We start from the raw sequence: 7,270 nt of genomic DNA on the forward strand, positions 1-7,270 counted from the left end.
GAAATTGGCAAACCTATTATAAAATATGTGTATGGAAAGAACAAAGACATTAAACAGCCAAAACAATTTGAATACCAAGACAATTGTGACTTACTATTAGCTATACAATAAAGACAGTATGATTTGTTGGCATAGAAATAGACAAAGAGATCAGTGAAAAGGAATAGAGTCCAGAAATAAATCCTGGACAACTGACTTAAGTCCATGCATTAGGTAAAGGAGTCTCTTTAACAGGTATTCCCAGAACAACTGGATACTGATATTGTGTGGGGAACAGACTTTGATTCTCAGTTAATCCCATACACATACATTTGATCAAGATTAAACTAAGCATAAAATGTATAGTTTCTAAAAGAAAATGGAATATTTTCACAACCTAATGAAAGATAAAAGAGGTCTGGGACAGAAAACAACAAGAACAACAAAAACAAATTCGAAAAGAAAAAAATTGATAAACTAGAAATCTTTAAAACGTATAAATTTTCTGCTCTGCTCATCAAAAGACACTGATAAGAAAATGATATACCAGCCACAGATGGGAAGAACTATTTACAGTACATATGTGTAACAAAACTTGTTTCCCGAACATGTAGAGAAAACATAAGCAAAAATCTTGAAGAGACAACTTACAAAGGAAGATCTATGAATGTACAATAAATATATGAAAAGATATTCAACTCATTAGTTACCAGAAAAAAAAAATACAAGTTTTAACCACAATAATATACTAACTAGACAGACTAAAATTAAAAAAGACTGACAAAATCAACTATTGGTCAGAATGTGCAGTGAATGGTATTTTCATACATTATTATTGGGAGTGGAAAATGGTTCAATTCTTTTGTAGAACTGTTTGATATTTACTTACGGAGTCAATCATACATCTAGTACTTATATGACCCAGGCATTCAAAAGAGAAGGGTTGTAGACACACAATACTAATATATAAAAAGCCAGGGGCTGTCATGACCTAAATGACCAGACGGATGACCGAACAGCAGGCTCCATTGATCAGGGGATGGCTAATGGGGGAACCGGGGTCCCTTAGGCTCTGATGAATCCGTGGCAGCAGTGACTGGTGAGCGGGCAGGTGGAAGGCAGACCACTTGGTCCCTCCTCCCGGCCCTCAGACTCCAATCAATCAGTGGTGGAGGCCGGGCAAAAATGGAGACTGGCTCCGTTAGTAGTCCTGCAGGTTCAATCTCAAGAGGACAGGCCAGGCACCAACGGACCGGCACCACCAGCATGATCCCAACAGCGCTGCCAGCCTCCTGGAACTCAGCCTCGGGCACTGCGGCCACTTCCTTCCCTAGACTCTCCACAAGGAAGAAAGGATACCGCCAGCAGTGCCAGGGGCGACCAGTGGTTACTGCTCTCCCCGTGCTTCCTCCGGGTCACTCGAGCCGGGCCCCCACCCACCCCGCTCCAGATGAAGTGTGAGCGCTGCACACGAGAGGAATGTAGTAAAAAAACAAAAACTGATGACCAACAGAACGCCGCAGTCAACATCCGGAGTCCAGCTCAGGAGAACAGAGAGAAGGGAGAATTCCATAAGTTGGCCGATGCCAAGATATTTCTGCCTGGCGTGTGATAGTTGTGTTACTGCAGAGGAAGGAGTCCAAGTTTCTCAACAGGACTTCTTCCGTGTTCTGAACCTTAATAAGAAATGTGATTCCTCACAGCACAAGATGTTGGCAGTGTCCGTGTGTCCTCAGTCTCTGCCTTATTTTGCTGCTAAATTCAGCCTCAGTGTCACTGATGCATCCAGAAGGCTCTGTGGCTTCCTCAAAAGCCTTGGGGCGCACTGTCTTTGACGTGAAGATAGTTGCGGACTTTAGCATCCTGGAGAGTCAGAAGGAATTTGTGCGTCGGTACTGCCAGCACTGTGAGGAAGAGACCCGGCTACCCATGCTGACCTCCGCCTGCCCCGGCTGGGTCCAATATGCAGAGCGCGTGCTGGGTCACCCCATCACCCCCCACCTCTGCATGGCCAAGCCTCCCCAGCAGATCATGGGCTCTCTGGTAAAGGATTACTTCGCCAGATGGCAGAACCTGTCCACAGACAAGATTTTCCACGTCATTGTGGTACCGTGTTATGACAAGAAACTGGATGCCCTTCAAGAAGATGTTCCCACAGCTTTGCATAGTTCCCAGGGTGCTGACTGCATGTTAACCTCAGGTGAAATTGACCAGATAATGGAGCAAAGTGACTTTGCCTCAAATGACGCTGCCGTGGACACTGTTTGGAGACATGAAGGAGGAGGTGAGGCTCCACGGGGGTGCCAGCTCTGACAGGTACCTGGCACACATCTTCAGGCACATGGCCAAGGAGCTGTTCAGTGAGGACGTGGGGGTGCTTACCTACCACACCCTGAAGAACAAAGACTTTCAGGAGGTCACCCTTGAAAGGGATGAAGAGGTTCTCCTACGCTTTGAGGCTACTTATGGCTTTCGAACATCCAGAAGTGGTCCTGAAGCTGTAGAGGGGGCAAGTTCCCATGTCACTTCGTGGAGGTCCTGGCCTGCGCCGGGGATGCCTAAGTGGCAGTGGCCAGGCCCAGGCAGATGATGGGTGTGCAGACAGGGCACTGCTGTGGCAGATAGAAGGCATCTACGCTGCCATCCCAGTGTGGCCCCTAGAGACCAGTGCCCATGTGCAGAAGCTGTATCAGGAGTGGCTGGGATGGGGGGGGGGTGACTCCCCCTGGGCCCATGCGACCCTGCACACTGCCTAGCAGGGCCCAGGGTAGCCTGCCAGGACATCAAGTGGTAAAGGCAGCAGATGCCCAGCCTGCAGGCCACCTGAGGAGGGGTGTCAGACGCGTGAAGGAAAGGCTTAGCATCTCTGTCATCACTTTGGTTTTCAGAATTCCCATCTGTTGGCTCCCTCCGTCTGAGGGGCACTGTCGTCGTCACATGGGTGCAACTGGAATATTGTATCTCAAGAGGATTGCCCCAGTGTATATATCCTTTTATCCAACGATGAAAAAATTCCAAAGAACAAGAATGGAGACACACTACTGTCCTCTAGGCTTAAAAAAAAAACACAAACACCCAGAAGTGTCCTGCGAAGAGCTGAGACTTGGTCTGTCCACGTGCCTCAGAGAGATTGGATGAGGAAATGGCCCAGCTTGGCCCTGACTTTACCCACTTATGTTACTCTTGAAGGTGTTTTTGCCACAATGTGAATAAACTGCCACCTTTTGGAATAGGAGCTCTTACAAAAGTCTGCATTCCCAACTTTTCTTGAAACAGATCAATGTTCTGCAGCTGTGGCCACCGTCCTGAGATCAGGTCCTGTCGACCAGGTCCTGTCACTGGGAATCAGGGGGCACTGGAGTGGAGGCCCTCACCCATGCCCTTTTACATTCAGGGATTGAGCTGAACTCACTTTGGGGGAGGCCTGACAGGTCACAGATGGAAGGATGGAGAATGGAGAGGCGGACACCCTGCTTGGTCCCTCCCTGGCTGGGGTCAGGCAAATGAAGGCCGGCCATCCCGCCCCACAATTGGGTGAGATAGCATGCTCTGTGTCTACCTCTCACACTGTGAGCCCAGCCACTCCTCTCAGCTCCAGGCAGCCCTCTGCGTTCCACGACAGCACACTCTGCCCTCACATGCTGCTCGCCCTAAACAAGAAGGAAGGGAGCAGTTGGCCCACAGACAACTACACAGAAAGATAGGGCTCACGGCTGGTGAGTGCAGTGGTGGTGGCAGGCGGACATCCCCCGAGGGGTCCTGGACTATGAGAGGGTGCAGGCCGGGCTGAGGGGGACCCCCCCCCCAAGTGCACAAATCTTGTGCACCGGGCCTCTAGTCCTATATAATAAAAGCCCAGCGACTGAATGGCGGAATGACCAGAATGACCGGTCGACCAGTTGCTATGATGCACACTGACCACCAGGGGAAGACGCTCAATGCAGGAGCTGACCAGGATGAGCAGCTGCTCCCACTGCAAATGCCAGGCCGACAGGCAGGAACCTGGACTATGATCATTGCCTCCTCGCTCCAGGCTCCTCCTCCTCGCTCCCTGCCTGCCTCCTCCGGATGCCCATAGGTTGTGCAGCATTGCCACCAGGCATGCAGAGCTGACCCCGGAGGCTGGTTGGAGGGTTCGTGGCCGCCGTGGGACTGAGGCCCACTCTGCAGCCAGTCAGTGCTATTATCCCTGGGCCTGGCCCTGACTGATTCCCCTGGAGAGGCGAGTGCTCCGGCTCCATGGAAGATGCCGGACCGGGGAGCAGCAGCTCAGAAGGCAGGCCTAGAGCCGCTCCGCTGACTGAGATGAGAAGCACTCCCAAAGCAGGCAGATCCCTGCAGGCCACACCCCCCACCAGTGCATGAATCCCATGTACCAGGCCTCTAGTAGGATATTATTGAGTAAAAAAAGAATGCTAAGCTCCATGATTTGCTAAGTGAAAAAAAAAAAAAAGCAAAAAAAAAAAAGCTAGACACAAGAGTGCTTACTATGTGACATTATTTATATGAAATTTAAAAACAAATTATTCTAAAGTGATAGCAATTTCATAATGATTGAAGGAGCATTGGAGAATAGAAATGACTGGAAAGGGGATTAAGGGACTTTCTAATGGAATAGAAATGTTCTGAGTCTTATTAAAAGAGGTGTTTACCATTGTCAAAGCTCCTTATACTGACCAGTTAATATCTGTGCACTGTTTTGTTGTGTAAAATTCTCTCTCTCTTTCTCTCTCTCTATCAGTGTGTGTGTGTGTGTATGTGTGTGTGTGTGTGTGTGTGTGTGTGTATACACAGAGAGAGAGAGAAAGAAAGAAAGAGATAGAATTTTAAACATTTCATGTGAACCTTAAATGGGAAAATTTATATAGCTCACAACATGTTAGAAACTGCATGGGTAACATTTGACTAATTAAACAATTTGTACTTTTGAATTACAACAATTTTGGTTATATTTTTATCATACACTTATAAATGCCCTCCAAATATTTGCAAAGTACTTCTATTGTATTAGAAAAACATGAAAAATATGAATGTGATTCAGGGAGCACCGTGAATGAGAAGGGTGCATATTATGATAACAGAAATAACTGATGATGTCTTTCAGAAGTAAAATTAAAAAAAAAAACACACAGCATCTCAGGATAAATATTCACTATTAAGTAATTGTATTTCTCAAATATAGGCTTATCCTGAGGTATTTACACAACCAAAGCAAAGGCATACTTATACTTCTAATAAGAATAATGACACAACTCACTTTTGTTGTGAGAATTTGCATTCTAAGATTTATCACCGAATATCATTTTTTGCTTGATTTATTACAAGCCTTTGAAATTAGAGGTTTACAAAGAAAATGCTGACACAGTCTTGGTTCTAAAAGTCACATTGCTTGCATTATAATTACGTAAGAATTTAATAATATTAACTGAAGCTGAGCACAAAAGCACCAAGGATAAATTAGACCAATAGGATTTATGAGACTTCATTTCTAATGCAAAACTACAACATTATTTAGTGGTATGCCCAGTCATTCAAAATCAGCCTAACAACATAGACTTGTCATACATCTGGGGCAAGTATTTGAAAATAACCCTTAAAATGCTAGAAATAACCATTGCTTTGCAACAGGATACAGATTTAAAATGGGTTTGCTTTTGTATCTGTTCGCATAAGCCACATTGGGACTGTACTGAGGAACATGGAGCTTGTTAAATGGAAGACCAATGAGTCACTCTGCAGTGGGATAAAAATAGGATGAGACTGACAAACATAATCTGTGAGAAAATTAGTTCAGCAGTAGGTAGCAGTAAAAAAAAAAAAGTATAATTGTCAAATATGCAGAAAAGGAATAGGAACTGAAGTGGGTGTAGTTTTATGGATTCAAAATAGCTAAATTCACTAACATAATGAAAGTGTATATCAAATAAAATGGAGATTATCTCAGGTTATTTTTTTACCTTTAAATCAAAATAAATGTCTCTTTCAAAATATGACTGATTAATCATAAATCAATTAATAAAATATAGATAATTCTTTAGGCATTAAAGGGAAATTACCCCTTTATAAAAACAAATGTATGCAGAGCCTCCTAGAATAATACTAACAGGCATTCCTATCTCGCAAATTTTAAGCAAAATTATGGAAACTATTAGGTCAAGTAGATAAAGGGAAAATTTTATTCTGCTTTTTTACTTGTTTTGACTTTATGCCTCCTTTCCAGTCCACTATTTCATTCATCTTGGTCGAGGAGGAAGGAATGTTCTAGTTTTATAGCTTACTTCCAGGAAAGACTTTCGTTTCATTTATTTTTCAAACACAAAGGCATTTAAAAAGTCATCTAATTGTGTAACAATGAATGATCTTGTGGTGTTGATAGGCTCTTTGATTGTCTTCCTCTAAGTTACTTTGGAGACTTCAAAAAAAAGGAAGCAGTAGCTAAAATTAAAATATATCATTTTTATATTAATTCTTCTATTTTGTACAATTATATAAATATGCTCAAAGTTCATCTAATTTTACTACTTAAATAATATCTAAAAATACCAGAGGCCCGATGCACAAATTCGTGCATGGGTGGGGTCCCTCAGCCTGGTTGGCAATCGGGGCAGATCAGGGGGGACCGGCCGGCCAGGGGGAGGGACCTCGGGAGGTTGGCCAGCCAGCGGCGGGTAGGGACCATGAGAGCTTGGTCAGCTGCGGGAGGTTGGTCAGCCTCAGGAGGTTGGCTGTGGAAGCACACTGACCACCAGGGGACAGTGCATACATTGAGCATCTGCCACCTGGTGGTCAGTGCATGTCATAGCAACCTATCAACCAGTCGACTGGTCATTCGGACATTCAGTCGCTTAGGCTTTTATATATATAGATAGTATAAAACCCATGTGTGTAGCAATCATTTTTCATAAAAATAATGTTCTGCAGTAATACCTAATTTTCTTAACCTATCATTTTTTTGCTTATGGAAAAGCCAAAACCCATTGCTCTAATCTAGTAGAAAGCTGGCAATATTATCTACAAAGTGGAAGTTTACAAAAGTTTAATTTTTCTATTAAAATTATTTTATTTGTATACCAATTGTCTCTTTATGAGAACGTTGGTTACAGCAAATATTTATTGTTCTTTAAATTACTGCAAGAAATCTTTATTAACTTGTGTATACCCGGAATTGTTGAAGGAACAAAACCTATGCCACGTTAACAGCCCAGTTTAGTCTAGTGTCATGAGGAGAGATATATACCAAACACTAGACCAACATGAAAAATGATGAAGTCAAATTATGAAAGAGGGGAAG

General features: G+C 43.9%; 1 pseudogene across 1 annotated transcript; it reads left to right on the forward strand.

Annotated features, from left to right (window-relative positions):
• The first annotated feature begins 1,429 nt into the window (after positions 1–1,429).
• LOC307100078 (nuclear prelamin A recognition factor-like) lies at positions 1,430–2,735 on the forward strand (annotated as a pseudogene). The gene has a single exon. The product of its transcript is annotated as a nuclear prelamin A recognition factor-like (transcript).
• The last annotated feature ends 4,535 nt before the right edge of the window (positions 2,736–7,270 follow it).

The sequence above is a fragment of the Cnephaeus nilssonii genome (genome assembly GCF_951640355.1).
Source record: "Cnephaeus nilssonii genome assembly, chromosome: 5".
In the NCBI taxonomy this organism is placed as follows: Eukaryota; Metazoa; Chordata; class Mammalia; order Chiroptera; family Vespertilionidae; genus Cnephaeus; species Cnephaeus nilssonii.